This window comes from Oncorhynchus mykiss, chromosome 6 (assembly GCF_013265735.2).
Source record: "Oncorhynchus mykiss isolate Arlee chromosome 6, USDA_OmykA_1.1, whole genome shotgun sequence".
NCBI lineage: Eukaryota > Metazoa > Chordata > Actinopteri > Salmoniformes > Salmonidae > Oncorhynchus > Oncorhynchus mykiss.
In genome coordinates this window covers 68,948,333-68,961,122 of record NC_048570.1, presented here as the reverse complement: position 1 = coordinate 68,961,122, position 12,790 = coordinate 68,948,333, and the positions used below count along the sequence as shown (strand labels likewise).

At 42.4% G+C, this 12,790-nt stretch overlaps 1 non-coding gene and 1 pseudogene across 1 annotated transcript; one reads left to right on the top strand and one right to left on the bottom strand.

Annotated features, from left to right (window-relative positions):
- Positions 1–5,737: 5,737 nt before the first annotated feature.
- LOC118965123 lies at positions 5,738–5,858 on the bottom strand. The gene has a single exon (XR_005052454.1). It is a non-coding gene; the product is annotated as a small nucleolar RNA SNORA76 (small nucleolar RNA).
- Positions 5,859–7,423: 1,565 nt separating this feature from the next.
- On the top strand, positions 7,424–11,613 carry LOC110526455 (annotated as a pseudogene).
- Positions 11,614–12,790: the final 1,177 nt, after the last annotated feature.

Here is a 12,790-nt window from a genome sequence, read left to right as displayed (position 1 = left end):
AGTCAGGCCCACCCACTGGGGAGCCAGGCCTAGTCAATCATAATTATATTTTCCCACAAAAGGGCTTTATTACAGACAGAAATATTCCTTGGATGATGCATCAATATGCCCAGTCACTACAAAGATTCCTAACTCAGTCGCTGGAGAGGAAGGAAACTGCTCAGGGATTTCACCAAGAGGCCAATGGTGATTTTAAAACAGTTACAGAGTTTAATGGTTGTGATAGGAGAAAACTGAGGATGGATCAACAACATTGTAGTTACTCCACAATACTAACATAAATTAAAGAATACAAACATTCCAAAACAAGCATTCTACTTTTTGGGGTTACTGTATTGTTTGTAGATATTACTGCACTGTTGGAGCTAGAAACATAAGTATTTCACTGCACCTGCGATAACATCTGCAAATCTGTGTTCACGACCTATAAACTTTGATTTGATTTTGCCTTTCCTAACCACTGTTCTTCTGCACCTGGATTGTTTGCTCTGTTGGGTTTTAGGCTGGGTTTCTGTAAAGCAGTTTGTGCTGGCCTGAGGATGGAGTTGTCCCGGATTTCAGCCTCTTCTTTGGCAGGACAGTCTCAAAAGCCATACCACTTGGCATTTGGCATGAGGAGGGAGTGAGGGTGAACTACCCATAGTCTCCACAAGGGAGCACTAGTTCTGCCAGAGCTAGGGAGATCTTATTCTGTAATTCATTCACCTTCAGCAGTTACTAGGTCATGAACCCACCATTTAATGCCTTATCATCTGTGTTACCTTCTGTAAAGATCAGATATGGGAATGATCATTATTTATTTATTTTTCTTCTTGGGCCTCTATAACTATATCTATTGTTTTTATTTTTGTTGTTGTTGTGTGATTTGGATTAATCCCCTCTACCACACGGAAACCCACTAATCTACTGACGGAACGCAAGAGTTGGCTAATAACAGACCTCCATCCTATGCTAGCTTGCTCCTATGCTAGCTTGCTACCGATTTAGCTGTCTAAACCAACCTCTCCACTCACTGGACCCTTTTGATCACTCGACTGAGCATGCCTCTCCTTAATGTCAATATGCCTTGTCCATTGCTGTTCTGGTTAGTGTTTATTGGCTTATTTCACTGTAGAGCCTCTAGTCCTGCTCATTATACCTTATCCAACCTATTAGTTCCACCACCCACACATGCAATGACATCTCCTGGTTTCAATTATGTTTCTAGAGACAATATCTCTCTCTTCATCACTCAATACCTAGGTTTACCTCCACTGTATTCACATCCTACCTTACCTTTGTCTGTACATTATACCTTGATGCTATTTTATCGACCCCAGAAACCTCCTTTTACTCTCTGTTCCAGAAGTTCTAAACGACCAATTCTCATTGCTTTTAGCCGCACCCTTATTCTACTCCTACTCTGTTCATCTGGCGATGTAGAGGTGAATCCAGGCCCTGCAGTGCCTAGCTCCACTCCTATTCCCCAGGCGCTCTCTTTTGACGACTTCTGTAACCGTAATAGCCTTGGTTTCATGCATGTTAACATTAGAAGCCTCCCTAAGTTTGGTCTATTCACTGCTTTAGCACACTCTGCCAACCCGGATGTTCTAGCTGTGTCTGAATCCTGGCTTAGGAAGACCACCAAAAATTCAGACATTTTAATTCCAAACTACAACATTTTCAGACAAGATAGAACTGCCAAAGGGGGCGGTGTTGCAATCTACTGCAAAGATAGCCTGCAGAGTTCTGTCCTACTATCCAGGTCTGTACCCAAACAATTTGAACTTCTACTTTTAAAAATCCACCTCTCTAAAAACAAGTCTCTCACCGTTGCCGCCTGCTATAGACCACCCTCTGCCCCCAGCTGTGCTCTGGACACCATATGTGAACTGATTGCCCCCCATCTTTCTTCAGAGCTTGTGCTGCTAGGCGACCTAAACTGGAACAACACCCCAGCCATCCTACAATCTAAACTTGATGCCCTCAACCTCACACAAATTATCAATGAACCTACCAGGTACCTCCCCAAAGCCTTAAACACGGGCACCCTCATAGATATCATCCTAACCAACTTGCCCTCTAAATACACCTCTGCTGTTTTCAACCAAGATCTCAGCGATCACTGCCTCATTGCCTGCATCCGTAATGGGTCAGCGGTCAAACGACCTCCACTCATCACTGTAAAACGCTCCCTGAAACACTTCAGCGAGCAGGCCTTTCTAATCGACCTGGCCGGGGTATCCTGGAAGGATATTGATCTCATCCCGTCAGTAGAGGATGCCTGGATATTTTTTTTAAATTCCTTCCTAACCATCTTAAATAAACATGCCCCATTCAAGAAATTTAGAACCAGGAACAGATATAGCCCTTGGTTCTCCCCAGACCTGACTGCCCTTAACCAACACAAAAATGGCGTTCTGCATTAGCATCGAACAGCCCCCGTGATATGCAGCTGTTCAGGGAAGCTAGAAACCATTATACACAGGCAGTTAGAAAAGCCAAGGCTAGCTTTTTCAAGCAGAAATTTGCTTCCTGCAACACTAACTCAAAAAAGTTCTGGGACACTGTAAAGTCCATGGAGAATAAGAACACCTCCTCCCAGCTGCCCACTGCACCGAAGATAGGAAACACTGTCACCACTGATAAATCCACCATAATTGAGAATTTCAATAAGCATTTTTCTACGGCTGGCCATGCTTTCCACCTGGCTACTCCTACCCCGGTCAACAGCACTGCACCCCCCACAACAACTCGCCCAAGCCTTCCCCATTTCTCCTTCTCCCAAATCTGCTCAGCTGATGTTCTGAATGAGCTGCAAAATCTGGACTCCTACAAATCAGCCGGGCTAGACAATCTGGACCCTTTCTTTCTAAAATTATCTGCCAAAAATGTTGCCACCCCTATTACTAGCCTGTTCAACCTCTCTTTCGTGTCGTCTGAGATTCCCAAAGATTGGAAAGCACCTGCGGTCATCCCCCTCTTCAAAGGGGGTGACACTCTTGACCCAAACTGCTACAGACCTATATCTATCCTACCATGCCTTTCTAAGGTCTTCGAAAGCCAAGTTAACAAACAGATTACCGACCATTTCGAATCTCACCATACCTTCTCTGCTATGCAATCTGGTTTCAGAGCTGGTCATGGGTGCACCTCAGCCACGCTCAAGGTCCTAAATGATATCTTAACCGCCATCGATAAGAAACATTACTGTGCAGCCGTATTCATTGATCTGGCCAAGGCTTTCGACTCTGTCAATCACCACATCCTCATCGGCAGACTCGACAGCCTTGGTTTCGCAAATGATTGCCTCGCCTGGTTCACCAACTACTTCTCTGATAGAGTTCAGTGTGTCAAATCGGAGGGTCTGCTGTCCGGACCTCTGGCAGTCTCTATGGGGGTGCCACAGGGTTCAATTCTTGGACCGACTCTCTTCTCTGTATACATCAATGAGGTCGCTCTTGCTGCTGGTGAGTCTCTGATCCACCTCTACGCAGACGACACCATTCTGTATACTTCTGGCCCTTCTTTGGACACTGTGTTAACAACCCTCCAGGCAAGCTTCAATGCCATACAACTCTCCTTCCGTGGCCTCCAATTGCTCTTAAATACAAGTAAAACTAAATGCATGCTCTTCAACCGATCGCTACCTGTACCTACCCGCCTGTCCAACATTACTACTCTGGACGGCTCTGACTTAGAATGCGTGGACAACTACAAATACTTAGGTGTCTGGTTAGACTGTAAACTCTCCTTCCAGACCCATATCAAACATCTCCAATCCAAAGTTAAATCTAGAATTGGCTTCCTATTTCGCAACAAAGCATCCTTCACTCATGCTGTCAAACATACCCTTGTAAAACTGACCATCCTACCAATCCTCGACTGTCATTTACAAAATAGCCTCCAATACCCTACTCAACAAATTGGATGCAGTCTATCACAGTGCAATCCGTTTTGTCACCAAAGCCCCATATACTACCCACCATTGCGACCTGTACGCTCTCGTTGGCTGGCCCTCGCTTCATACTCGTCGCCAAACCGACTGGCTCCATGTCATCTACAAGACCCTGCTAGGTAAAGTCCCCCCTTATCTCAGCTCGCTGGTCACCATTGCATCTCCCACCTGCAGCACACGCTCCAGCAGGTATATCTTTCTAGTCATCCCCAAAACCAATTATTTCTTTGGCCGCCTCTCCTTCCAGTTCTCTGCTGCCAATGACTGGAACGAACTACAAAAATCTCTGAAACTGGAAACACTTATCTCCCTCACTAGCTTTAAGCACCAACTGTCAGAGCAGCTCACAGATTACTGCACCTGTACATAGTCCACCTATAATTTAGCCCAAACAACTACCTCTTTCCCTACTGTATTTAATTTATTTATTTTGCTCCTTTGCACCCCATTATTTTTTATTTCTACTTTGCACATTCTCCCATTGCAAATCTACCATTCCAGTGTTTTACTTGCTATATTGTATTTACTTTGCCACCATGGCCTTTTTGCCTTTACCTCCCTTATCTCACCTCATTTGGTCACATCGTATATAGACTTGTTTATACTGTATTATTGACTGTATGTTTGTTTATACCATGTGTAACTCTGTGTCGTTGTATGTGTCGAACTGCTTTGCTTTATCTTGGCCAGGTCGCAATTGTAAATGAGAACGTGTTCTCAACTTGCCTACCTGGTTAAATAAAGGTGAAATAAAAAAATAAAAAATAAAAATTCAAGAAGTAGATGATTCAGTATGCTTTACCATGTATTTTGTCTTTATGTCCTTCAATGTGACGTCTTAGAATGATCTCCAACATTGATTTCAGGGGACAGTCTTGGGCCTTCCAGGTGAAGAATTTGTCGCAGGTCAGATCTATTGTTGATGCTTTGTAATTCCATTTTTAAAATCATTCAATTGGTATTTCTATCACAGATAAATCATTCTATATTATTTCAAAGTGTTTGTAAGGAAAATAACAATGGTTAAAAACGTGATTTAGATTTTTTGAAATGTGACCATTGATTTTATTTCCTCGGATCCCTTAGCATCTATAACTCTTGTTTGAGGAAAGGAGTCCCTGCACCAGACAAAACATGTATATAAACCTCCATATGAGTTTACTCAAAAGTCTTGCAGACTGACATTCAGCGTAGAGATAGGGTGCACATGCAAAAAAATCCAAGTTTGTTCTTACTTAGCATCTGCATTCAATATATTTCTGGCCTCTATTTAACAAATAGAGAAACATCAAAAGCAGACACAGGTGGAATTCAAACATTTAAGAGAATGGATTGAAAGGCAATTTACCAAGAAACTCATAAACATCTCCACTAAAACTTTATGTGTGTCCTTATCAGAGAAGAGTGTCCTCTGACATAAGCAGCAGTAATCATGTCTGGATCTTTTCTGGATTTCAGTCCCAGCCAGCAAGAAAGGCTAACCACAAGGGGTAATGAAAGCTAGAGGAGGCCCTGTCTAAGCAGCTGGCTAGGAGGCATCAGTTGGCTTTTCCTCTTCTGACTGTGATGATTTTACTATTATTAAAGGGTGTGTAGAAAAGGACTGTGAAATCCTAGTGGCAAAGACACACCCCTTTACACCTTTGCCCTTTGTATCAATGAGACACTGATCAGAGTCACCTGAGAGGGAAAAGAGAGAGATGCAGGGCACTCTGTCAAATACAGAGACATAGTCAAACATGGACACATAGTCAAACATGGACACAGTAACACAGAGGTGGGATGGGGGTCACTAATGGTCACTGTGTCTCAGTTCTACGCAGGCTACAGAACAAGCACAGCCTGGGAGAGAGAGAGATTCTGTAGCACTACAGCGTAACCCCTGAGGTCACACACAGACCCAGGGGCGTAATAATAGTGCACACGCTCACTTCAATAAGACCAGAAAACACATTGATGTATAACATTCAATTTATTTATTATTTAACTAGGCAAGTCAGTTATGATTTGTACCCTGTCAGCTCGGGGATATGAACATGCAAACTTTCGGTTACTAGTCCAACGCTCTAACTACTAGGCTCCCCTGCCGCCTCAATAGTGAATGGACCATATTTAAACTTGATCAATTTGGCCCAAGGGCTTAAGCTATGTATTGTTAGTGCTTGACTTGGACTGAAATAGGTGCTGGTAATCATTTTGGGTACCGGTACTGTTTATATTTAGGTGCAAGAGCTCCACAATACTTTTGAGCAAATATTCTATAAGATATTCTAAAATATTATATTTTGGGGCAGCAGGTAGCCTAGTGGTTAGAGCGGTAACCCGAAAGGTTGCTGGATCAAATCCCTGAGCTGACAAGGTAAAAATCTCTAGTTCTACCCTTGAACAAGGCAATTAACCCACTGTTCCCCGGTAGGCTGTCATTGTAAATAAGAATTTGTTCTTAACTGACTTGCCAGGTGAAATAAAATAAGAGGTGCAGAAGCTCAAGCAGTGAAACTTTGAGGTGCCAGTACTCAGCTCCAGTGAGCTCCTGCCCAAGTCAAGCACTGTGTATTCAAATTTTATTTGACACGTGCAGAATACAACAGGTTTCACCTTACAGTGAAACGCTTACTTACAAGCCCTTAACCAACAATGCTGTTAATAAGAAAATACAAAAAGAAAGTAAGAGATAAGAAAAACAAATGATTAAAGAGCAGCTGTAAATAACAATAGCGGGGATATATACAGGGGATACCGGTACAGAGTCAATTTGCGAGGGCACCGGTGTCGAGGTAATTGTGGTAATATGTACATGTAGGTAGAGTTATTAAAGTGACTATGCATAGATAACTGACTGTATTGTTTAACTGTTGATGTAAAAAGGTATAACATTCAATAGTCAATGGGCCAATACATAGCCTTTGGCCTAGCCTATGTATTGTCTAACTGTTAATAGCCTACCATGCATACATATGCATAGTGTACATGCATAGCGTCACCTTAATCATGCATTTTCAGGGGTCTTTTGCCAGAGACCCTTATAAAAACGCATGACCGATACTCACTTGTCTTTTTACCCTTTTACTGGCCTATTCAAAACTCAGGTCGACTACAGGCTACCATTTTCTCTGACACTCATCCACCTAATGCACATTGCCACTTAATTATACCACCCTCACATTCTTCACTGTCATGTTACATCAAACGTTGATATGTTAAATGTTGCGCCACGATGGAACAATGTTGGCAAATGTAGCCAATTCTTGGTAGACCTAGTCATATTTTCAGCGTTATACTTTTCTCGATGATTCAGAGCTTGCCATAGTTGTTTTGCTGCCCGCTGGCATTTCGATTGAGTAACATATTGAGTAATTAATACATCGAAATGCCGTTCCTTGATATAACCGAGACACCGGCTGTAATTATTAATGCACAAATGTAGCCTATCAAATGAAACGCAATCCGATGATGAACGTCAAAACAAAAGATCGACCACGTGACCAGAGAGCTCAGTTAGTAGTCATATGACCTGCAGTGTTTCGATATGCAGGGCATAGACACGGCAATTGTTGTGCTCACAAGCGTTTGAGGCCAACATTGTTGGCGTATTAGGCTAGTTTCGTCCTCGACATGACTAGCATGTATTTTGTTAGTTTGGTGATGTATTTCCTTGCTGTTTCGTGTCTTACATGGGCTGACTATGCCCCTGACGAGGTAACCGAACTACCGGGAATGTCGTTTAAACCAAACTACCGGCAGTGGTCGGGCTATTTGAAAGCCAGCCCTGGAAAGTTTCTCCATTACTGGTGAGTATCAGTAATGCCATACGTCGCTGCCTTGACTAACTAACAACTTAGTGTTTGTTCTGGTTGGGGATCTTTTCAGAAACTCCAGCTCGTGCACAACATTAGTTTACTACAATATGTATCGGTGGGAATCGGTTTACTTCAAATGGGTGAAATAATAAATGAATCGACGCATGGCATAAATAACCGTATTATCATTTTAAGAAGTCATTAAATTAACTTACAAGAGTGGCTATTGCTCAATAGTAAATTAATACATACAGTAGTTATTACAGAGACAACTGAAGCATGTTTAAACAATAGACAACTTAAAATAGAAAGTTACAGGAAGAAGAGGAAACGCTTCTGAAGCTGGACTAGATTGTTTATACTTGCTCTTTTGCTACTTCCTCCAGCATTCATTGCTCATGCATGGTGCTGTAGCATGTACCTTTCATTGAGAAGTTTAAGCGATAGAACATCCTTTACCATAAGCTATGAGAAGTTAATGATTGACAAAATAACACATGACAAACTTTTATTATAGTGTTCTATAGGCCACATGTATGCACACACACAAACATAGTCAGCAGACACTGTTGTACCTGGGGTCTAAAATTAAGTGTTGAGTGCACAGTGTACCAAGTGTGTCTTTGGGTGCTCTCTATCTCCTGTTAACCTGGCCCTCTACCTCCCTGCTTCCCCAGGTTTGTGACCTCACAGAGGGACCCACTGAAGGACCCTGTTGTGCTGTGCCCTGAATGGAGGGCCAGGCTGCACCTCGCTGGATGGCTTTCTGTCAGAGAACGTCCCCTTCCATGTGAGTTCTCCCACACGTTACCTTTTCAGTATGAGCTTAGCAAGACCTGTGATTTCAGTGTGCCTGTGTGTCCCAGTGTAACCTTATTGTATGCAGTGATTCCCACAGAATTACAACATAATTGTGTCTCCTTCAGGTGAAGGATGATGGGGCCACTCTGTATGAGAATAAGTTCAGCTGGAACAGGATCGCCAATATTCTGTACCTAGAGTCCCTGCAAGTGTGGGATACTCCTACTCTGACGACCAGAAGTACAAAACCGACGAGGTGAGATCATCAGGGTCTCATTCGGGAGAGTGAAATGCATTGAATAAATCAGACACAATTATTTACATAGGAATACAGTGTGTATAACAGACATGCCTATCTGAACGTTCCACTGACAGTGGCTCAGAAATCATGCCGTTCACTCTTCCTTACTGAATACTAAAGTAATAGTAACTGATTCATCTCCCCTTACTATTAGGTGGCTGATGACAACTACCTAGCTCTGCAGAGTTTCTTTGCCAAGTTTCCAAACTTCACACAAAATGAGTTCTTCATCATCGGTGAGAGTTATGGTGGGATCTATGCCCCAACACTCAGCCAGCGTGTGACCGCAAAGATTAACTTCAAGGTGAGTTGATTCACACACCGACTTAATTGTTTTGAGTGGATTCCACTCTTACGCTCTCTGAAAATCTAAAGACTAAGCATAAGTTAAAAGCAATGTAATGGAATTCCAGCCTATCCAACCACCTGTCAATGATTATGTAGAAAAGGCAAGGAGAGGATGATGTGAATCCAATATGAATGACGGTTATAAAGAACTCCTTTAATGTGTTTCTCAGGCCTTTGCAGTGGGTAATGGCCTCAGTAGCTATGCCCTGAATGACCAGTCTCTGATCTACTTTGGTTACTACCACGGCCTCTTCGGAGAACAGTAAGAACGCGCAACACATTCACTCATGTGGGCCCAGACTGTTTTGCTATGTTTACATGACTAGGGATAACTCCTTTCGAAAGCCCCACAACGTATGTATAGGCCCACAATATGAATTCAAGCTTGTCTGATGCTTCTGTTACAAGACATTGCAATGTGTTTAAGTAAACTATCCTCTTGCAGACTGTGGACAGATCTGAACACAAACTGCTGTGATAAGGTAACATGTAACTTCTTCAACAACAGCAAGGAGGCCTGCAAAACACTGGTACACATGGAAACACTTTTACAATCGGATAAGTATTATACGTCAAATACAAAAATTGGACTGATATGCACAGGTTTAACATAGAAATGTGTACTTGTACCTTTTTGTTTCTCCCTCTCATTCATTCTTGCACTCAGTTGAGCCAGGCCTTTAGTATTGTGTATGATTCTGGGCTGAATGAGTATGCTCTTTACATGGACTGTGAGTCAGGGCCAGAGCCTATGAGCGGAGCATGAGCCAGCTCTTCAGGAAGCACTGGGACACCTTCCAGGTAAGTGCCCTTCCTATGGAGGAAAACAGTGTTCAAGTCCATCCTGGCATTCGATATTGGTAGTCTTGTGTTCTGAAGGGTTGTTCTGGTTATTCTCAAGTTGTTTGAAGTGGTTATGATGGAAGAAATTGGTGTGTTATGTAAGTACTTTGTCTCGCTGTAGCTGCTGAAGGTGCCGTCCGTCACTGGCCAAACTCATTCTGTGGGTGAGGTCCCTCCCTGCATTAACAGCACAGCTCAGATGAACTGGCTCAACCGGGGTGATGTGAGGAAAGCCCTACACGTCCCTGATACACTTCCACCCTGGGACATCTGCAGGTATTACACTAGTACCCACATATCCCTAATAGTCAGTAAGTCTAAATTCAGCAAAGGGACATCTAAAACATGACAACAGTAAACTACCTACAAAAGGACATCTTTACCATAACTTTCTATGTAGTGATGTGGTGGGAGGACAGTACACCAACATCTACCCGACAGTGAAGGATGTATATCTGAAGCTGCTGTCTCTGGGTGTCCGGGCGCTAGTCTATAACGGAGACACTGACATGGCCTGCAACTTCCTGGGAGACAAGTGGTTTGCTGAGCAGCTCAACCAGAAGGTAAAGCTCTTGAAGACTGGTATTTGAGTCAGGTGACATAGAGATTTGAAAGCTGGGTTGCAGGGTATTTGGCATGTTTAACTCACAGGGCATGCAGTGTGAAGACTTGTATCTTTCATTTCCAGACAACCACCAAGTACCAGAGCTGAATATCTGATGATCAGATTGCCGGCTTCTACGAGCAGTATGGAAACATCAACCTCCTGACCGTGAAGGTAAGCACTACTTAGTTAGCATATTGGCATTGATTCACTGTCTTCAGACTAATTAACACACTAGACATGTTCATAAAGATTAGTGGATGCAACGGGGGTGAGGCTGCTGCGTTCTTATCCCATCCTCTGTTTCAGGACGCTGGTCACATGGTGCCGCAGTGGGCTCCAGGCCCCGCCTTAGACATGTTCCAGTCCTTCCTGTCAAACAAACCCTACTGAGCATGCTCCTGGGGCTGCTTCCAGTGTCTGTAATGGAACTTGTTAGTGGGCAAGGATGATGGCCCGTTTTTCTCAGGGAGAGTTGAATGGAAAAGGGGAAACAAATGTTTTGTTTTTGTATTGTGATCAAATGAAATGTTTCTGTTGCACTCCAAGTAAGCTCAGTAGATCAAAGTTCAACTCTGGAGGAACGCAAGTGTACACACTTATCAGTGTTGGGGTGACAGGAGTGTAATCGGACTATGCCATTTCTTTTCAGTAAATGTATAATTTAACTTTTCTTGACGCAAACTACATATCAATAGCCTTAGAGAAATGTTTTGACATGTGATGCACCTAACAATCTTCCTTTAGTGATGCTGTGCAATCGCTCTGGTTGGCTTTCTAACTGATTAGCAGCTTATTAGTCGCATCAGAACTGTCATTTGCCTTTTGAATTTCCTCATGCAGTTTCTGAATCGGGGGGTTTCAATTGTCACCACTTGGGGGAGCTGAAATGCCATGGAACTCAAATGGCCCAAAGGCCAATCAGCACTTTAAAAGAATCTAACATTCTTTGTCTTTCTAATAAATGCTTTTTATGAAACCATTTGTATCTCAATTCATTTTAATAGCATTTTTTTATTGAACATGATTGATTAATAACAGAATGTGTTAAAACATCCAAGTAATTAAGTGACTGTTCCATAAACATGTAAATTCCAGGGATGGTGATTGAGCACCAGAAATCTCCTTCTCAGCCACCATGCTGAAGATTCAGTACACAGGCCAATCAGTGTAGCAGTTTAACTGAACAGGACTAGTGATTCCTGTGTTAATGGAAATTAAGCTATTTTTAGTTGCTTCAAGATATACAGGTAGGACTTGTTGCAAAAGGTATTATACATCAATGTCACTAGTGCTTCCTAAATCTGCATTGTTTGGAGTTTTGAGCTGAGTTTCAGTATAGCACTTTGTGACATCTGCTGATTTATAAATACATTTGACTAGTCCAGGTGTTTTCCAACTTGGGTACTGCAGGGGTCTGCAATAAATAAAAAAATTGGAGAGGACAAATATTTTGTATTTTAAATATAGATTTAGTGCCATGTTTGAGAACTAACAGCAGCCAGACCAAAAAAAACAGGCATTTCGGCAACCTACTTATTGATTTGTTTGAGCAGAGGAGCATAGCATTAGTCAATGGCAAAATTATCTCACTGTGTAGAATTGCTGGGAATTAGCTTCAAAACTGCTACATTTTCTCTGAGCTCAATGGAAAAATGTGTAGAATTGCAAAATTATTTTACATTTTCTCTACACCACCAGTGGTGACTTGTCATTTGTGCCCCACATTTTTTTGCAAAAAAATACAGAGTTAATAAAGCCACATACAAACCTGGTATCTTTTTTTTGTTTTCTTGAGTAAGGCAGCTCCAAAATGCAGGTGTTTCAGCCTAGCTCAGTGCTTTCTGTGGTGGAGGGGCAAGCCAGCAGAAAATAGTGTTGCGCTGTGATTGGCTCAGTGTTCTGTCACTCATGGGGACACTACATCGCCACCAAGTCTAAGGGTAGACCCTGAAAATTCTAGCCCCTTCGGTGCTGCCATAGAGTTCCATAAGTGCCAATCCAAGAAGGCTCAAGGTCATTGGCCACAGATAAAAATGACGTCAAATCACATATTTACAGTAGCTTTGATTGGACTGATCATGAAATCATGAATCAAGTCGACAATCTACTGGCAAATTCTTTTTAATCCTTGTAATATGAAAATAAATAATGAA